The sequence below is a fragment of the Zootoca vivipara genome, chromosome 11, assembly GCF_965207765.1.
Source record: "Zootoca vivipara chromosome 11, rZooViv2.hap1.1, whole genome shotgun sequence".
Classification (NCBI taxonomy): Eukaryota; Metazoa; Chordata; class Lepidosauria; order Squamata; family Lacertidae; genus Zootoca; species Zootoca vivipara.
The window spans coordinates 45,394,332-45,415,038 of record NC_142594.1 but is presented as its reverse complement, the minus strand read 5'-3'; the positions used below and the strand labels follow the sequence as shown (position 1 = coordinate 45,415,038).

The 20,707-nt window shown below is 42.3% G+C and overlaps 1 protein-coding gene across 25 annotated transcripts in view; it reads left to right on the top strand.

The window, feature by feature from the left end:
• Positions 1–20,707, top strand: part of ZMYND11 (zinc finger MYND-type containing 11) — a 98,887-nt gene that overhangs the window by 17,280 nt on the left and 60,900 nt on the right. For 13 of the 25 annotated variants that reach the window (XM_035130315.3, XM_088654293.1, XM_035130321.3 and 10 more), the window contains exon 2: positions 10,543–10,612. The exons of the other annotated variants lie outside the window; for them this stretch is intronic. The gene's annotated coding sequence lies outside the window, so the exon portion shown is untranslated. The remainder of the gene's footprint in view (positions 1–10,542; positions 10,613–20,707) is intronic. 25 annotated transcript variants of the gene reach the window in all.

The following is a 20,707-nucleotide window of genomic DNA, read 5'->3' as shown; positions in this document are numbered from 1 at the left end:
TTAATGAGAATGTATATCTGCCGGGTTAAAATGCTGTGTAGAATGACCAGGTAGTCGTTCTACATATGTCATAGAATCATAGAATTTTAGAGCTGGAAGGGACCCGGAGGGTCATCTAGCTCAACCCCCTGCAATGCAGATCCCCCCCCCAATGTGGGGCTTGAACCTACAACCTAAAGAAACAAAACTTAAAATGCTACTTGAAGTGAGAGTCTCTTAACAGAACATTGCTTCCTACAATTATTTCAGGGGAGTTCAGACAAATGGTTAGAGTCTCATTGTGAGAATTTTGTGAGCTGAGCGTTCGTTTGGACCCTGGGTGAGAACCTGGAGGCTGAGAGTGTGTCAGAAGGAAAAAGAATTGATGTTGATTTTATATATATTAGTAGCTTTGGATTAATGTAACATTTCTATACGAAACTGTTTATTATTGTAATATTTTGTTGTCGCTTCAGTTTTTTGTACACCACTTGTTGAGAGATATTTTTTCAACGTATTAAGCCGTATAGGAATTAAATAATAACAGAATAATATTGTAGGAGAACTGTGTTGTAATGGTATAATATAGCATTTGAGTCATACAGTAATCTTCTATATGAAGCTGCCTTTTTCTAAAATATTGGCTCATCTAGTCAAAACATGTCTACACTGTCTGACACCTGCTCTCCAGGGTCTCAGGCAAATTTGTCCTGGCCCTGTTGTTATCGGAGGGCAGATCCACACCATTTAAAACACATTCAACACACATTTGAAGCTCATTACTTCCCCCAAAGAATCCTGGGAACTGGGGCTTGCCCCTTACAAATATGCACTTTTTCAGTACCCACAACGAAGTACAGTTCCCCCTTTGTGGCATATCAAGGGCTTTAAATGTGTGTTAGATGCAGTTTTGAATATATGGTGCGGATCTGCCCTAAAAATCTTTCACTGCAGATGCTGGGGACTGAACCATGGCCCTTATGTATACACGGTACATTGACTTGTACTTTGCACCCCCCCCTCCCAAAGCAAGGGCAACCACCTTAGTATTTACCGTATTACAGATGCCACATTCTTTGTCCAGGAAACGGAGTGGATGAATTTAAATCCAGGCGAGTTAAAACCATTATTTAAATTGCCAAGAAAAAAAAAGATCTAAGGTTGCAATCCCTTTACACACCTACCGTGTTCCTCTGAAAATAAGATACCGTCTTATATTTATTTTCCCTCAAAACAAACAAACAAACAAACAAACAAACCACAGTGGTTTATTTTCAGGGGATGTCTTATTTTTTTAAATTACATGTCCAGCCTAGCCTCTTCCTTGGCAGCCTCCAGAACTGCGCCTATCACTATGTCTTATTTTCGGGGTATGGCTTCTATTGCGCAAATGCTTAGAAATCCTGCTGCGGTTTATTTTATGGGTACTGTATGTCTTATTTTCGGAGAAACTGGGTACCTTGCAGTAAAAGTCCCTCCGAACTCATTGGGACTCACTTCTGACCTGGTGTGCATTTGACTGTACTGTAAGCCATTGATTTAAATCGGTTTTGGCATTGCATACTTCATACATTTCCTGAACAAGGATGCGTACTAATTAGTTGTAACAATATGTCATACTACGTTATAATCATTAAAAGATATTGGTTTGCAACTGAGTAGAGCCTTTTATACAATCTAAGAGCAGAATCCAGTCTTGGAGCAGATATAAAATAGACCCAGATTGTAAGTTTCATCCCATGCAGTAGGAGAGTTGGACACATGGAGTACGACTCGTCTTCAGTTTATGGGATTGGCCTGGGGGGGGGGATTAGGATCCAAGCCTTAGCCTAGGTGCCACCAACTTTATGCACCAACTCTCACTGGCATTTCACGGCATAGTTGCATCACATGACAGCATGGGTGCAGAGAACAGCCTTTGCTGCCATTTTGTTGCTGTGGGTTTGTTTTTAACCCCCCCAATCTTTTTTGCTATCTTGTTGTGCTTGATTTCCCCCTCCCTCTGCAGCTTTTAATCAGTAGACGCTGCTCCGTTGCTAAAATCTCTCCACCACTTAAATATAGTGAGAGGCAATCAGTACCCAATTACATATCTTTGCATTAACTAATGAAATGCCTTTTTAGATATGCCACCATAGTTTAATAATAAATTTAATATCTGGATCTGATGTTTTTAAGTAATAATCTGAATATGTTGCTGAGGCTTATACTCATTCTGTACTGCTTAATTTGTATTGATGAAAACTTGTTAAAATTAAAAACGTTATGAGGTGATTTGTTTTTCCCTCATGGCGGTGAAAAAAACTAAACAAAGCAGCTTTTCTCCAAGATTTTACCAATAAAAATTATTCCTAGGAATTACTGTGCCAATCTTGTGCTGAATTAATGAAATTCTATGATAGGGCTGCTCATTTACTGCTTCTTAAAGCAACTCCCAAATTACAGGGGGGGAATGTCATTATTATTTTTTTACTGATGCGTTTGTCTCCCGCCTTCCTCGTGTATTTAAACGATGGCTCCAGCTCATATATTTTTGGACTGTAGTGCTGGTGCTATTAAAGATAAATCACTAAAATGGCACCATTTTGCTGTTCTGGTAGATAATGAATTGGTGACAGATATTTCTGAATTCCGCTTTGAACGTTCACTCATATTCTCATTTAATTATGTGAAGCATTGTAACTAATCACTGCACTTTCAAAGATCTCACTAGAACAGGGATGTCAACCACCGTGATCTGGCTGGCTTCCAGGCTGGGTAATTATGTTCTGCCATTCTGAGTTCCTCCCGCAGTTTCGACAATTATTTATTTACACAGGATGCATATGAATGCTGGCTGTTTGCAGCGCGGCACCGCTTGCTGATGCACAAAAGCGGCAAAAATCCCAGCTCCCTAGTAATTTTAAATTTTGTCTGTAAAAAGAGGCAAGGACGCCTAGTGGAAAGAAGAGGAAGATTGCAAGCGGGAAGCACGTATGGGGATCCTTTACCTGCATATAAAATGGAGGAAGAATGCATTAGAAGGAAGGAGAGCACATTCTTAATCATTAAAGATGCATGAATTGGAACAGGACAAAATGATAAGGGAAAACAGAAAGGGCCTTGTTATGGAGAGAATGATAGAAGCATATACTTTTATAAACTTGGTGACTTTGTTCACATAACGTCCAGAGCTGGCACCATCCGACCTTGCATCAGGGAAGAGAGAGATTCCACCCTTAGAAGCCCAAGTGTGACCTAACATGCATTGTGACCTAACACTTACGTCTTCAGCCTGTGTGGGGGATAGTATCCTGGCAAGCTGTGTGAACTGGGCCAAATAATTGAAAAATGATTCCTGCCCTGCCTGCAGCCTGAAATTTTATCATCTGTTCTGCCGGTTCTTCAGGACAGTCCCACTGCATTACTGCATTCCTTTTCATCATGTAGATCAAGCCATATTGGAAATCCGGCCATGAACCTTCATAGGGTACAACCCACTGCATCAATCACATGCCATGCATCTTATTTGATATTCATAGCTGTGGTGGTCATATCTGTACACTGCCATGGATTCTGATATGCTATGGGGTGGTGCAAAACATTTTTTTTTTAAATACATGGAAATACCAGACAGAAACTAGCATGAAATTAGATGGCATGGCTCAGATTTTGTGATGTTGACAAGGGAGATTCCACACTTGTATATAACAATTACCTTTTATTCTTCAAGAAAATGATAGAGGGTGCTTTTTACAAACAAAATATATACAGTAAATATCTGGAAGGAAGCAATGTTTCTCACCCCTTGCCTACCCTTCCCATTAACCCGATGCAGTGCAGTCCTGCACATGTCTCCTCAAAAGCAAGCCTCACTCACTTCAGCAGGGTCTACTCGCAAGAGTACCGGTAAGTGTGCTTAGAATTGAATCCTTGGTTTACACTTGGTCCGTCTAACCCATAATTGTGTAAGCAGGCTAGCATTGGTTCTCCAGGTCCTCAAGCCAGAGCTCTTTCCCAGTCTTCCTTCCTGCGACAACAGGATTTGGACCTTAGGACTTCTGTTTGCAAAGCATGCCCTCTGCCCTCCTGAGCCCTAGCTGTGGGCCCGGAAGGTTTCGTCATAAGATCCTGCCACTTGGCAGTTAGCTAGCTAGAAAGCCGTCAAAAGCTGGTGATGCTGAATGAAAGCAAAAGAAATCCACAAATGTAAAGCTTCGCCAAGTTTGAAAATGCAATGACTATTTGCAAAGCAAATCCCAATTGTATTTAGTTAAATTCGACTTAAAAAGCTGTTTCTTTGGACGTGAGCTGTGCAGTTTGTCTGCGTGCCTTGGCTTTTTGCCTAGGTTACACGTTTCCTTAATGATAGGGGTTTGATCCAGAGCAGTAGAGCATGAGCAAGGATACACGATTTGCACGTGCATCAACAAGATGAAAGGCCTAATTAAATGGGTGTTGCATGCATGTGAATGGGATTTAAGCAGTCCCAGATCTGTACATGGCAATCAGCTGCTGGCAAAGAACACCCCCTTTCTCTTGGTGCATTGCATGGTCCACTTTGGAACTTTTTGTATCGAGATCCTTATTTGAATAATAGTAGGAACAACATGCTGTGCCTGTTCCCATATCCACAGATGAAAAAACACAAATGATAAGTGGAGTTTGAGAAACTAATATGTGTTTTTGTTTTGAACTACTGTACTAGTAATTTGTAGCTGCAAGTGATTTTTGTTTATGTGTTTTTAATACCATTATCGTTTTATTTTGGGGGCTGCTTATATGTTCATATCTTAAAGAAGGATGTGTAACTAAGGCTTCAACCTTATGCTCACATAGCAGGGAACAAGTTCCATTGAAAGTGTGACTTAGCTTTTGAGTAAATGTACATAGGCTTGTATTGCATTCCTGGAATAAATCTTTATCAAGAAGTGCTGAGATCCAAGGGTGGACAGTGGACATTGCGCTGGATTAGTCTAACATCTTATTGCTCAAGAGTCATTTCAGATGTTACCGTTCACTTACTTGCATCTTAAACCTAGATAACATATGAGAGGGAGGGCTTTGATCTGAGATTCCAGACTTGGATCTGGATTTACTTATAACACGTGAGAAACTAGATCAGTTACAATAAATGTTACTCCTACCTCCTTAAAACCTGCAATGAGTAAAATCCAGTGACCAAGGCTCCATGGGATTCATTATAGTCCTTCCTGTTATGGTATATAAGTTTCAAATTCTAAATTTACTAGGAGTCTTTAAATTTTGATTGGGAACTTTTCTGAAAGTTATGTGGTTCATTAGTGTTTGCTTACATACCAATGCAGGAATAGTTTATTCCATTTATATGACTTCCTGTTGAAAGACTGTACACTTTACAAACTGCCTTCCTTCCCCATTTTTCTTCAAGAGTACAGGGCGGCCCATAGCAGCTAAAAATAAAGGGTTCATGATGTTGGAGAGGTGCATCTCAAAATATGCAGAAAAATGCGACATTTGGGGCAGCCAAAATAAAAGGTTCTGTAAGGCAAAATTGCTGAAATAATTTCTGTACTAAAGCTACTGGAACATGGCGAACAAATATGCATATATACATATTTAAAAGATCTTAATGGGTCAGCAAATGAATAAATCTGTTATAACTAAAATAGGCAATGTTGGATAACTGTGAATAACCTTACTATATCCGTGAAAGGGTATTACAGATTAATGAGTGTAAGGCCAGGGCTAGGGAGCCTTGTGTTCAAATCTTGGCTCTTCCATAAACTGTGATGGTTGAACTTGGGCCAATCACTCTTTTTCAGCCTAACCTATTTCATAGGATTGTTGTGAGGTTAAAAAGTGGATTGTATGAGGTGTGTATGCCAGTCTGAACTCCTTTGAAGAAAGGCGGGATAAAATTGGAATGAAGAAAACATACAAAGGTCAAGGTTGTGACCAAAATAGGAACAGAGTTCCATTGAACCACAGCAAGAGTCAAGGGAAAGCAGAGATAAGACTAAAGAAAGGTCTGGCACTGCACCTTTGACCTAGGTTATGGGTGCAACAACGGAATTTCTAGGCGCCCTTTTTTAATGACAAGAATACAAAGCTGAAAATGAACGAACTGCAGCTAAATTTATGATGTTCATTTTTCACATGGTCTATTCCCTCCCCTGCCTACCCCCCTAATATTCTTAAGAGGGTCTCTTCTCCAGTCTTCAGAGAGTAGCTAGAAGTGGGGAGGCAGAAAAAGGTCCTCCTTTCCTTCCACTCTGCAGTTTAAATCTGAAATCTTAGGCACAGTCCTGCGCCCAGAGCTCAGAAACTGCTCACGCTAATGAAATTCCCTGTCGCAAAATACACCTAGAACAATGGAAGTTTTGAACACTGTATCCCTTATATATCCAGTAGGTCACTGCGGTCTGCTGGAGAGTTTCTCCTGCAAGTTCTAAAGATACTAGAAGCTCACTCCACAGTAACACAAAACAGGGCTTTTCAAGATATGACAGGCACCCTCTATCCCCACTTTCCAGAAACTGAAGACATTTCCCCCTGACAGATTTTCAGTTTGATGAATGAGTCTCTGCCCTGGGTGTCTATTTTGTATTTTGTGTGTGTGTTTATTTAAAATATATCTGCTGGTTTTTGTGGTGTTTTCACTGTTTCTTCTCTAGTTTTATTGTGCATCACTTTGAGACGTGTGTGTTGTGTGTGATTAAATAAATCAAATTATGTACATATTGCATATTACGGTACCATTGTTTGCATAATGTTTGTAGTCTAAAAACATAAAGGTAGTTAATGCAGCCCCCGTTTGCTTGCACGATATCCATTCTTGACCTCATCTGAACATGCAAATTGCAACAATTTCTGCTCTCATTTCTGTTTCTGGTGAAATTCTCTGACATCCTACTTAACAGTTGGTGCTAAGAAAATGTATATATCTGTAGGTCCGTAGAAAAACCAGTAATACATGGCATGTTGGGAACTTCAATTCCTCCTTTTTCTGCTTCAGTCTGGAACCATGACTGTACCAAAATCAAGATATCTGTTCCTCTCGCTCTCGCTCTCGCTCTCGCTCTCTCGCTCTCTCCTCGCCCCCAAATACACACTCCTTCCCTCTCTTTCCTCTGCTTTGATAAATAGACTTTGCTCTCCTTTGCACCCAGAGATAGCCAAATATGCACATATGTAGCACCCCAAGACACATCCAGTCACAAGTCTGCACACATGTGAACCATCCTCTCAAATATATACATGGGCTCATTTCTCCCTTCAATCAATAGCTATGGAAGTAAGCAGGGAAGAAGCCTTTGATGTTCTGTTGAAGGCAGACAAAAGCACTTCCTCTTCAACCCTTTTCTCCCCCCCCCCCATTCTTGTCCATTCTCTGAAGCCACAGCCGTAATTCCTCCTTGGAACAAGCACATCTTAAGGTGTATGAGCACTGAACAATAAAGCTGCCTCTTATAGTGTTGGAGACTTGTGTTAAGAACCTGTTTTTATTGACAAACAAATTTGGGCTTGGTAATAGGGTGAAATGCGATCCTCAAAAACAACAACACCCAAAGCTGCTTGATAATAATTTGTCATATATTACGTTGTATTGCAAGCAGCATCCCTTAGGAGGAGATTTTGGGCCAGATTCAACTAAATAGTGGCTCTTGTGGGAGCACTGAGTCCTGCTAGGGCAGGCTTCCTCAAACTCAGCCCTCCAGATGTTTTGAGACTATAATTCCCATCATCCCTGAGCACTGGTCCTGCTAGCTAGGGATCATGGGAGTTGTAGGCCAAAAACATCTGGAGGGTCGAGTTTGAGGAAGCCTGTGCTAGGGCAACAGGAATTCCCTCCCTTTGCCTCCCAAATTGGCTCGGGGGGGGGGGGTCAAGGGAAACCCCAGAGCAGCATGCCACAGCAAGTAAGCAGAAATGCTTGCATTTGGCAGCATGATCGTATTGGCTCAAAGTTGAATTCCTTCTTTTGGATCCACTTCAATCTGTTTCTGTTCCATTGTCAGCCCCTCTCTTTGGATTGTTCGTGAGAAAGCCAAAACAGGTTTTATTTCATAATCTGTCATCATCTCTTGCCTTTCGGTGCTTGCAGCAACTGTGGTTTTCCACAAAGTAAGGTGTGACTCTTTGCTGGGTTGCAACAGTTTCAACTCTGGGTCGTATTGGTAAGCTGCATCTTAAAATTTGCTGAAAAGCAAAAGGCTCAGTGGTGTGGCTTTCTGTCCTTGCAGAGAAATGGCCAGGAGCCATTGCTATAGCAGTGAACCATTGTGACGTGTTGCTCTGCACCAGTGTTGTGAGCCAGGGCATGGTACTACGGTACTGCAAAATGATGGGTTGATTCTTTTGCAGTTAAAGGTAAAGGGACGACTCGGGTTGCAGTGCTCATCTCACTTTACTGGCTGAGGGAGCTGGCGTACAGCTTCCGGGTCATGTGGCCAGCATGACTAAGCCGCTTCTAGTGAACCAGTGCAGCGCACAGAAACGCCGTTTACCTTCCCGCCAGAGCGGTACCTATTTATCAACTTGCACTTTTGATGTGCTTTCAAACTGCTAGGTTGGCAGGAACCTACTTTTGCAGTTAAATGGGTGTAAATAAGACATGGAAGAAGTGGTGTGGCTGAAGAGTTATAAATATTTTACTTATACCCCGTGCAAGAATATTTTTGGTGTCCTGTTTATAAATGTATTAGCAGCCTCGTACCCAGTGCTGCTCTGTAACTTGAAGAAACCAAAAAATCAGTGCATCCAGTTGTATCCAAACATAGACGAAAACTTGCTCCTCGATCTCAGAAGCCACCATGCAGAATTTGGTTACCTATCCAAATGCATAGTGAACAAGCAACTTTCTGTCCTTCGGTCCATCTTGCTCAGTTCTGTCTACTGTGATTGGTAGCAGTTATTCAGGATCTCAGGTAGAGGTTCTTCCTAGATCTCCTGCCTGGAGAACTTCCTACTTGCAGGGCGTGTGTTCCACCACTGAGCTATGGCCCCTTCACAACCCGAGCGCCCAGTAATCTGACAGCAGCCTGTTTTAGCAAATGTGTAGCACAAAGTAGCCAATGTGACGAACGACAGCCGCCTCAACCCTGACTGCTGACATGCTGGTGAGAGTTGGGAGTCCCAACATCTGGAGGGCACCACGTTGGCTACTGAAGGCACAGCAGGCCTTTCCTCCTAGCCTGCCATAGCCGCACTCTGCACTGCCGGTTCTGCATTTTAAATATTCTTGCATGAAGATACTTTTTCTTTTCTTTACTTGTTGCAGGCTTAAACACTGAAAGTTTTCTTTTTTCTTTTTGGTAAAATGAGTGTCGAAAAAACACAGGGGACAGGGTGACGCAAAGGCAGCCCAACAAAGAACAGCAGTGCCTATTTTTTTACTCCTGCAAGCAAGCAAGCAAGCAAGCAAGCAAGCAAGCAAGCAAGCAAGCCTGGGCCAGAATCCTCTATTTAGCGCATGCTTCCTTCTGATAGTTTGGTGTTAGGAACCTTTCTCCCTGGTCTGGCTGGTTTCCCTGTAGTTTCTGCCTTTAGCCAGAACCTGCCTGATTCCTGGTCTGGGGAAAAGGCGGGATATAAAAAAATAAAATACAACTACTATAATAATATTTCCCCAAGGTCCCAAATATAAGCATTGATTCTGCAGCTCTTCTCTCAGCTGTTTGTTGTTACTCCCATTCATGTCCATGATACCCACACCATACATTTGCAGCACATGGCTTTCCCCCAGAGAGACCTGGGAACTGTAGTTTACCGCTCACAGAGCTTCAGTCCCCAGGACCCTTAACAAACTACTGTCCCTTAGCAAACTACTTTCCCAGGATTCATTGAGCAAACTGATGTGCTTTAAATGTGTGGTGTTGATGCAGTCCTGTGCATTTTGCCTCCCAGACTGCATTCAGGTGTGGAATCTGTTGCATATGATTTACTGGTTATAATGCTAGCGCTTCTATCCTGATTTTAACGTTCCTTTTGCACTGCAGTAGCTGCTGCGTTATGGAACTGTGACTCTTTGATCGATATGCTGCCACATCTCACTAAATATTAAATGGCAGGAAAGAACAGTGTACTGGGATACGGCTCCAGATTTCATCATATCAGGAAAACTGCAGGAAAATTACAGTGCAACCTTCTGCAATTGCAGCCCCAATAAGCCCTTATTTGCTGTTATGGCAGAATTTAAGATTTTGTTTTAAGTTTGTCCCTATTAGAGTAAAAAGGACAAGAAGAAATTATTCTGTGCCGGGGGGGGGGGGGGAGAATAATTTCCTCTTCCACATAATTGAAGGGTATTTGCTTTCACAGGATCTTGTGATGGTCGCTAGCTTAGGTGACCTTAAAAAACGGGGAAATAATAGATGCGAATCAGAGGTTGCCACGGTATTCCTGCCCTATGGATGAATTTTCTTCCAGAGGCATCTTGGCCTCCCAAATAAATTTTGAAAAAGCATCATAGACAGAACAAAGCTGTAAGATCAGCAGGTGCATCAGAGCCCTGCAGTTGCTGGTTCAGGTGACGGGCTTGCATTCGTAAACTCACACAGCTGTCATTTGATTCCATTTTTTCCTCTCCTTGTTCCTGTCTAGTATCCCAGCATCTCTGACGTCTGCATAAATCATTGGCCTTCGTCATCATAAGCCCCTGACAATTTTTGAAGTAGGTGTTTCTTTTGTTCTTGCAATGTTGTGTGTTATTGTCAGCGGCCCCAGTTGCAAAGGAGTCTACCTACGGATCTCTCGCTGCTCTCAACACTATTACTCCATACTGAGCGAAAAGGAGTTGCTTTTAGGGAGGAGGGGGAGCAAGTCGTTAAGCCCTGTGATGCACAAATGCCATCAAACCTGTTTAAGAGGACTTTTGGGGTATCAGTCACTGATTTTAAAATTTAAGAAGACTGTGTTGATTCTCTAGGGTGTCACTTTCCTGATCACAGCTGTTTATAGATTCTAACAGGGGATCTGTTCATCTGTTGCAGAAAAAAAAGAAGAAGAAGAAAAAGTCTTGTGGCGCATTACAAATTGACAAAGTTTATTATAGTATGGAGTTGGACTTTATGTGAGTTGGGAGGGGGAAGCTGAATCGGGTTCACAGGGAAATGTCCAGAAAGTAGCAATTCAGTTTGAGCTAGAATAAAATAAGCACAGTGATCCTTTACAAGATCACCTAAAATACACAATAAAAAAGCAGATGTTTTGTAATGGATGTAATAGATATTTAAAATTATTGACTGGTTTTGATGTGGGTTTTTTTATTGGCTTTTGCGGATGGATTATTCTGCCTTTATTAAGCTGATTTATTTACTTATTCTTTTATCTATAACATTTTTATCCTTTTTCTAAAGCCAAAGAAAGACCCCAAGAGTGGTTTACAGACAGACAGTTGCTTCCCCAAACTTACAAACTGAAATACATGACACAAAAGGAAAAGGGATTGGGAGGGAGGAGAAAGAAGCAAACTTGGGCACTGTTTCTTAGTTGTAGAGTTCTTGTAATGAGCAGCTGGAATGGAATTATGGAATGGTTTTTATATGATGTCTAGAGTCATCCAATTCTGTGATTTTCTGCTTCTGTGAACTACTTTGAAATGCATAGTTCTCTTTAATATGATTATAAGTATTTTTATTTGAAAACATTTTTTTAAAAAAAACATAGCTGAAAATGATGAAAGTTGTGAATGATGGCTGGAATTATTTAATCATGACTGGCATGTGTAGAACAGGAATTGGAAAACTGTACTATGGCATAGTTCTCCTTCCTTAATTAAATTGAAATTCTGTTATGAAGCCCATGAGCTTTGATATAGCCTAAGACAAATGTTACAAATGCCAGTGATATGTCAGTCCCTGCCCTCAGAGAGAGGAGGACCCAAAATTGGCAGAGAGTCCCTCTCCCTCTCCTACAGCCTGATGGACTGGCAGCTTTAGATGACATTTATTGGGGGGGGGCAAATTGCTTCTAATGAGGCCACATACCAAAATTCATTTCCTGTTGGATTTATGGAGCTTCATACATAGCCCTGCCCTGAATTCTGTCCTCTGTAATACTGTCCTTTTGCATTCTGCCAGCATACAGAATGAAATTGCTGGAAATGCAGTTGGAACTTCAAGCATAGCTCCAAGTACCCCATTTTCCCCGGGAAACCCCCGTATTTTCTTTCCGTTTCCTGCTGGTGTTCCGAATGACAAAATACCCCGTATTCCCCCGGATTACGGAACTCGTGCCGGCGGCTATGTTCTTCTGGTGTTGCGCCGGCACCGGAAGTCGCTTCTACGCACTTCCGGACATGCGTAGAAGCGACTTCTGATGCCGCTGTGCCCATTTCCAAAATGTCCGCAGCGCCAGAAGTTGCTTCTACGCATGTCCAGAAGTGCGTAGAAGCGACTTCCGGTGCCACGGCGCTGCTGATCCTGCATTTTTCAATCCAGAACTTGGCACCTATGACTTCAAGAGTCCTGATTTGATCGCAGTAGTGGAGGTGTTGCCAATCAGCTCTGATGTATTGGCCCTACCTCTATCATTTTCACATACAGTACTAATTTCAAGACGATAGATTCTTTTGTGGGGCTAAAATTTTGTTTAACCTCTCCCCTTCCCCTGGCTGCGATCCAGAGAATACATGCGTCTGACTTGTGTGTTTAGTGCAGGCATAGGCAAACTCGCCCTCCAGATGTTTTGAGACTACAATTCCCATCATCCCTGACCACTGGTCCTGTTAGCGAGGGATGATGGGAATTGTAGTCAGTCGATCGTGTCCTGGAATGCACATTATAATGGAGATGATGTGTCGGAACAGAATAATAAGCTGCCAATATTTAAGCAACAAATCTTGTCTTGTGGCACCTTAAAGACTTAAGGGTTATAGGATTTATCCAACTAAATTCTACTTGAAATTAGTGGGCCTTAGTTAGCCATGCCCATTAATTTCAAGGGATCTTCTCTGAATATGTGTCCATCATTGGATGCAACCCTGACATATTTATTATGGCATAAGCTTTTGTGGACCACAGTCCATTTCATCAGATGAAATTGGCTGTGGCCGGGAAAGCTTATGCCACAATAAAGAGATTCATTATGTGAAGCAGCAGGATAAAGAACTTGGCAATGTGAAGGAGCATCTCAGACAGTATAAATGGAAAACGGAAAGTTGTTTTTTCCCTTTGCCTTTCACATAATATTGAGATGGAGTTGGTACCTCTCTTTTGGAGAAAATTATTTGTATAGAGTCCAATACCAGCTGAAAGAGGTAAACTACCAAGAACTATTGCCTGAAAAGGTAAAAGTATCAAGCTGAGGTCCTACAAACAATATGAGATATTACTGGATGTTTGTTGCCAGATGCTCTGGGGGGGAAAGGTGCTTATTTTCCAGATCCTGTAAAGCATGAGTCTCTTACCTGAGAGTTTAATCATGTGCATATCTATTCAGAAGTAGGTCTTACTTGGTTCAGTGGGGCTTACTTCCAGTGTCTAGCTGAGTGTCTAGCTGAGAGAACAAAAATTGACAGATATGTTTATCGCTATTAAAGATACAGCTTGTGTTCTAAGTTTGGGTATCAGCTACATACCGGTAGCTGCCAAGTCTCCCGTTTTTCACGGGAAACCCCCATATTTTGTTACCGTTTCCCGCTGTTATCCCGAATTGATTATATCCCGTAAATATCCCGTGAAGCTCCTGCTGGCGGCCATTTTCCGGCTCCCGGGACACATGTCTGGACATGTGGAGAAGCGATTTCTGGTGCCCAGACATGCAGACACGGGCAGCCCGGTGCCAGAAGTCTGGACATGCGTAGAAGCGACTTCCAGCGCCGCGCCGCCCATGTCTGGGCACCGGAAATCGGGTAGCGCAGACACCGGAAGTCGCTTCTACGCATGTCTAGGCATGCGTAGAAGTGACTCCCGCTGCGACTCCCGGTGCTGCGCAGCTGCTGCTCCCGGATTTTTTAATCTGGGAGTTGGAGGGTATGATCAGCTATAGCCTCTGTTTGGCAGTGCAAGGTGTTCCCTAGGAGTTCGGCTCATTCCATTTTCTGGTAGCTATGACTTGCAATACAAGGTCAATTTGATCGAATCCTTACAAGCAAAAAGAGGGCAGGCCTTTTCAAGGCTAAGCGTAGACATTTGATTTCTAAGTGTTCCCCACTCATCTCTTTTCTTTTTGCCCATCTTGCGTTCTTTCCTTGCTGTTGAACTACCTTCTGTGTCATCTTGGGAAGTTCTTCATAATTCACACCAAATAGAGCTGTCTAAAAAGAAATAGGAAGATGAGCTGATGACCATTGCAGTAGTTTTCTAAACAGCAAGGAGTTAGTCCGTGAACAACGTGAATTTGTGGATAAGAGAATTATTGTTTTCACTGTAAAAATGTCTCCTGTTGCCCTAAACTTGTTTTATAGTAGATATTCTACCACAAAGTGCCAATAAAACGTTGCACAATGCAGATGCAAGCAGTTTCATGTTGGCTGTTGGCCAGTTATTAACAGCAGATGAATAAATGTTTCCAGTTTGAAGCTGTGAGCTGTTTTAGTTACTGCTGTTTCTTAAATGGAAAAGCTCAGTTTATTGTTTGCCTTCTAATTTAAATTATAATTGAAAACAATGGAGAAACACAATAAAGTTAAGAATTTGCTTGTAATTTGGACATGCTTGTCTGTATTTTCAGGTTATTCAGTGCGAAGGGCTGATTCAAAAGGCACCCGTGCTTCAGATTGAGAATTTATTTTATGTTTATTAGCAGCGGCAAACCCCCCCCCCTTGAATGTTTCATATTCTGGAAAAGACAATTCATGTTTGGGATGCTAGAATTTTGGATATATCACTAGTAATAAAATTTGCTGATCATGACAGCGGTATGACAAATGTGCAGACAAGGACTACTTTTTGGGGAATGAGCAGCATAATTACTGTGTTGAACCATCTGTATTCTCTTTAATATGATTATAAGTATTTTTACTTGAAAACATTTTTTTTAAAAAAACATGCACAGGTGAAAATGATGAAAGTTGTGAATGAATAGTTAGAATTATTTAATCATGTCTGGAATGTGTAGAACAGGAATGGGAAAACTCTACTGTGGACTCCCTTGCTGGACTGTAACTCCCGTCATTATTGACCATTGGTCATGATGGGAGGTCATGAAGGGAGCTAGAGTCAAACAACAGCTGGAAGACCCATGAATCAGAGCGATTTGGAGTATCTGAGTGAATTGAGACCCTGCTCCATATATCTGCCTCTTATATCAGAACTAGGTCTCCCAGCAATGGTAGGAGTGACCAGCAGTCCTCAAAGCAGTTACAAACAGCCATGTTGAGGAACTGGCTTACACCTCTCTTTTTGCCAAATGCATCGTACAAACAGGGGGCTCCTGCCATTGCTAACTGGCCCACATGTTGAAATCAATAAAAAAACTAACAAAATTGTCCAGTGGCACCTTAAAGACCATCTAAGTTTGTTCTGGGTATAAGCTTTTGTGTGCATGCACACTTCTTCAGATACACTGAAACAGAAGTCACCAGACCCTCATATATAGTGGGAGGGTGGGGTGGGGTCAATCATTGAGTCAATCACCCATCTCTTACTACCCTTCTGAGAAAAACCCCACCCCACCCTTCCGCTTAAGTAGCACCTGCTCTCTCCTTGTGAAGCAAAAGGAAGGGGGGGTCCTCGATGGGTGCTTTGAGAATGTGTGGCCACTGATCACTATAGCAGCTAGGAGACCTCTTTCTGTGTGATGCCTTGTTAGGAGGCAAACTATGAATCATTGTTTAACCCTTGTTCTCAAAGCTGGTGGGGTTGGTAAACCTGTGCCCAGGCTTCTCAGCAGATGGGTGTTCATACCGTAAGGCAGGATGCTTTACCATGACAAAATATGCGCAGGAAACAGCAAGCCAGGGAGAAGGCTAAGCTTGAACCATTTCCCCTGGGAGAGCCAGTGTGGTGTAGCGCATAGCTGCCAAGTTCTCCCTTTTTTAAAGGGAAATTCCCTTATGCTGAATAGGCTTCCTCGTGAGAAAAGGGAAAACTTGGCAGCTATGGTAGCGGTTAAGAGCGGCGGACTCGTAACCTGGTGAACCGGGTTCGCTTCCCCGCTCCTCCACATGCAGCTGCCAGGTGACCTTGGGCTAGTCACACTTCTCTGAAGTCTCTCAGCCTCACTCAACTCAAAGTGTTTGTTGTGGTGGAGGAAGGGAAAGGAGATTGTTAGCTGTTTTGAGACTCCTTAAGGCAGGCATAGGCAAACTCTGGCCCTCCAGATGTTTGGGACTACAATTCCCATCATCCCTGACCACTGGTACTGTTAGCTAGGGATGATGGGAATTGTAGTCCTAAACATCTGGAGGGCTGCAGTTTGCCTATGCCTGCCTTAAGAGGAGGCAGATGGATCTTTCCCCAGTGTTGGTAGGACAACAGCCAGAATGTAATGGTGAAACCACAATGGATATTATTGACATCCCTCTCCCACTTCCAACTATGATTGTGCAGCACTAATAAGAAAATCACATCTTGGTATAGTACCGTATTTTTCGTTCCGTAAGCACTTTTTTCCTCCTAAAAAGTAAGAGGAAATGTCTGTGCATCTTATGGAGCGAATGCGTGGTCCCTGGAGACGAATTGCCCAGGGGCTAAAGGCAGGTCGTGCTTTTTTTTTTTTATAAAAAAAGAAAGAGCTAAAGGCTAACAAGGGAATGAGCTGAAAGGAGCCCGCTCAGCAGCTGATTGCAAGAGATTGGGGAGGGAGATAAGGGAGCTAGCTTCCTTCCTGGCCCCTCCCGGCCCCTTGCCTAGGCCTCAAATGTGATCTGCAGAGGGAGACATGTGACTGGCTGATTAGATTATCTGTCTGGAAACTAGAAATGACTCCCTTTCCTTTCCTAGAGAAGCTGCAGAACTGTGAGTTGAACCCCATAAAACAGGATTTTTTCCCTTTGCAAGGAAACTCAGCAACTCTGAGCTGATCCTAAAAAATGGAGCTTTCCCCCTTTGCAAAAGAAGCTTCCTCAAATATTTAATAGGGGAGTGGGGGGCGGCAAAGGCACCTAGCTCTCTAGGAGTTGGCTGCTATGCCTAGGACAATTCAAGAAAGCAAAATATTTTTTTCTTGTTTTCCTTCTCTAAAAGTAGGTGCGTCCTATGGTCAGGTGCGTCCTATGGAGCGAAAATACGGTACTTTCAGCTAAAATCCGTGCAGCTACAGCTTTCTTTTTCCTTTTTTTATGAATTGCATTGTTGGTTGTGCAGTGGAGATTCCCCATAGAACCTAGAAACTCCTGTTTTAGCTGCTCTTGCAGATTTATAAAACAGGCAGCCCTCGGCTTTATGTGTAAATCATACCTTTAAATGATAGTTACCAAAGGCCAGAGCCGCTTAGCTTCCAGTATAACATTGCCATTGTGTTCAAATACATAAAAGCAATGTTTGCTGGTGATTCGGCCTGGTTTGGAGTGGCGGAATAGTTCTTCTAAGTCCTCTGCTGTATTGTGTGCTATCAGGAAGTTGTGTCTTTTATTCTCTGAGTGGTATTTTCCTGTCCTTCAGTACCATGCTTAAAAAAACCACTAAACTTCCAAGAAAACAAATCCGTTCAGCAGAAAATGTACTTACTCCAGCCGTTCCTCTGCCATTATTTACAAAAATACACAAACACACCCATACAGTTTTAGTGACGCCCACTAGTGAGTTGCAGCAATAGAATGAAACACTTGAGTAGGGTTGGATTGTGCAGCTTTGATCCTGCAAATCTTTCTTGAAACACTTCGCCATCTCCCAACGTAGCCTTTCCCATAGAATCATAGAATTGTGGGGTTGGAAAGGGACCCCAAGGGCCATCTAGTCCAACCCCCTGCAATGCAGGAACCTCTATTATTAAATTTGTATACAGTCATACTTCGGTTTAAGTACGCCTCGGTTTGTGTACTTTCAGTTTAAGTATTCCGCAGACCCGTCTGGAACGGATTAATCCACTTTCCATTACTTTCAATGGGAAAGTTTGCTTCAGGTTGAGCTTGCTTCAGTTTAAGTACTCTGTGGACCTGTCTGGAACGGATTAATCCACTTTCCATTACTTTCAATGGGAAAGTTCACTTCAGGTTAAGTACGCTTCAGTTTAAGTACAGACCTCCGGAACCAATTGTGTACTTAAACCGAGGTACCATTGTACTGCCCTATACCCGCAGTTCTCAGGGTCGTTACAACACAAAATCACTATAAAAAAAACACAAAATTCACAATACCAAAAACAACCCAATAATCCCCACTCCCCAACACATTTTAAAAGGACATCGGATGTTTGGAAAGACAAAGTCAAATTTCTACTGTACTATATTCAGGCAATCGGTTGCTTGCAGCCTTTAAACATAGTTCTTTAAGATGCTTACAGAAGCATGCATTTTTGCTGGAGCAGCTCCAAAGTCAAAAAATTATGTGAAGTTCACACACCCTTCCCATCCTCGTCCCAGACAAGCAAGAAGCATGATCACACGGTAGAGCTTGAGACTCTTAATATCAGGGTCATGGGTTCAAGTCCTGCGTTGGGTTAAAGATTCCTGCATTGCAAGGGGTTGGACTAGATGACCCTTACGACCCCTTCCAACTATGATTCAATTACATGATCCAGGCAGGAAAAGAAGCACTCAAGGGAGATGTAGCCTATTGAGAGGGTGTGTGGCCTGCGGAGAGTCCCAGAGGATAGAGAGCTGCATTTGGTTCCCAGGCCTGAAGCTCCACACCCAACTACTGTAGTAGATGAGCCTGTAAATAACTTGTATCGTATGTCGTCTTCTTGGTTAGAGGAAGTAAACCAGCTTTTCAGGATTGAGTATGGCAAAAGCAAATCAGATTTGCATCTTTAGAGATGTGGTAAGTTTTTGTTCCTCATCTCCCAACTTTCCTGGCTGCACAATAATTGGGCAACACTACAGCACCTCATAGTCTTCACACGGAATCTGTTGAATTTTCCAGGATCTGTAGAAGAGCGTTCCTGCAAATAGAGGCAAGTAAGGAAACCGAGTTTGCAACTTAACATGCTCAAAGTGTAACAGCGTTAAGAGCACGCATACCAGCTTTACGTCCGGTGAAACATACAAGAAGGAAAAGAGAGAGACTGCGATTTCAGAAAGTTAAAGGGTTTGGATTAGGATCGCTTCCAGTGCTACATTTATTTGCTTTCGTTTTTAAAAAGTAAATAAACTGAAGCAGCCAGATTATGGCTGAATACTGTATACACATCTTCATAATGTCGGAAAGGTCAGGTAGGAGTATGAGACTTGTATCTTGCAAAGCTCGAGGGACTTTGCAGGAGTTTATATTGTTGCTCACGCATAACAACTTGCATTCCTTTAGTTTCTTTAAGCACTAACACAGCCTCAAAGAAACTGCACAATCATTTGTCTTGCGTAGCTGCTAACACCCTGTTCCTTTTTTCTTCCACTCATCACTTCCTGTGTGAGTTTTCTCTCTTTAAGTGATTGGTACACCTTCTAGAGTACCGTATTTTTCCGTGTATAAGACTAGGCCCCCTCCCCCCTAGAAAATAATGTCAAGAATTTGAGGGCGCCTCATACACGGATACATCTCCCCCCGTTTTCTTAAATCGGACTCCCCCAAAATAGGGGGGCATCTTATACATGGGCGTGTCTTATAGACTGAAAAACATGTTTTTTTGTTGACATAAGACATTTATGGTCCCACACTGGTACGTATCAAGACTTGCGACTATAGTCTTCTCTACACAGATTAAGAAAATAAACACAATCAGGGAACTATTGACAATGGAGCGAGGCCTTCATTGCCCTGTATACATGCCGCCAAGGTCTTTGAAGAATGCCAAAATGTTGAGCCCATTGGATGCTTAATCGTGAAGATTGTGATTACAAAATCAGGGTATGCTGGTTAGGTTTCCATGGATTATATTGAGTGAGTTAGAGTTAAAAGGTTATCAAGTATTTCAGCCTACTGTAGGCTTACACCTACCACAACCACAAGACATTGCACGGCTTCCCAAAGAATCACACAGATGTGCTCAGACAATTGGAATACCCCATCTGCTTCACCTCAAGGATATTCCTCTTAACTGGCTTTTATGAATTGCTTGAATTGTTTAACCCAGTGATTTAGAAACTCTGATCTATAGGCCACAAGTGGTCCGAGAGACCACAACAAAAACAGTAGAGGAAAACTCTTGAGATAATTGCCAGAGGAGGCAGTGACTGCTGATGTAATTACTGCTCTTTTTTAAAAAACCTGAAAACTTTGATCAGTTTAATCAGTAGATTGAGCTGCAGTGCCGTGTGCGCTTACCTGGGGGTAAGGCCCTTTAAACTCACTGGGGCTTACTTCTGAGTAGGAAGGCATAAGATTGCACTGTTAATTAATTCAGACTTCAGCTGATTAATTGAGGCAATTAATTTTCATTACTGACGGCAAACCTAATTGGTGGGGTTGAAAGCTAAGGGTACGTGAGTTTTATTTTTTGATGGTGTTTTGATTCTATTGTTCACAGTAACAGGGAAATTTAAAGATAAGTATTGTTAACACAGGGGGCTGATAAGGCTTGCCTAACTGGGGACCCTCTTTGAAACTGCTACTCATGTGATCCTGAAAACATGTTTCCCCCAAGAAGGATATTTAGCTGGAGCCAAAACAGAGTACTGCCAAGCATAGCTGCCAAGTTATCCCTTTTTTTAAGGGATTTTCCCTTATGCTAAATAGGCTTCCTTGCGAGAAAAGGGAAAACTTGGCAGCTATGCTGCCCAGCATGT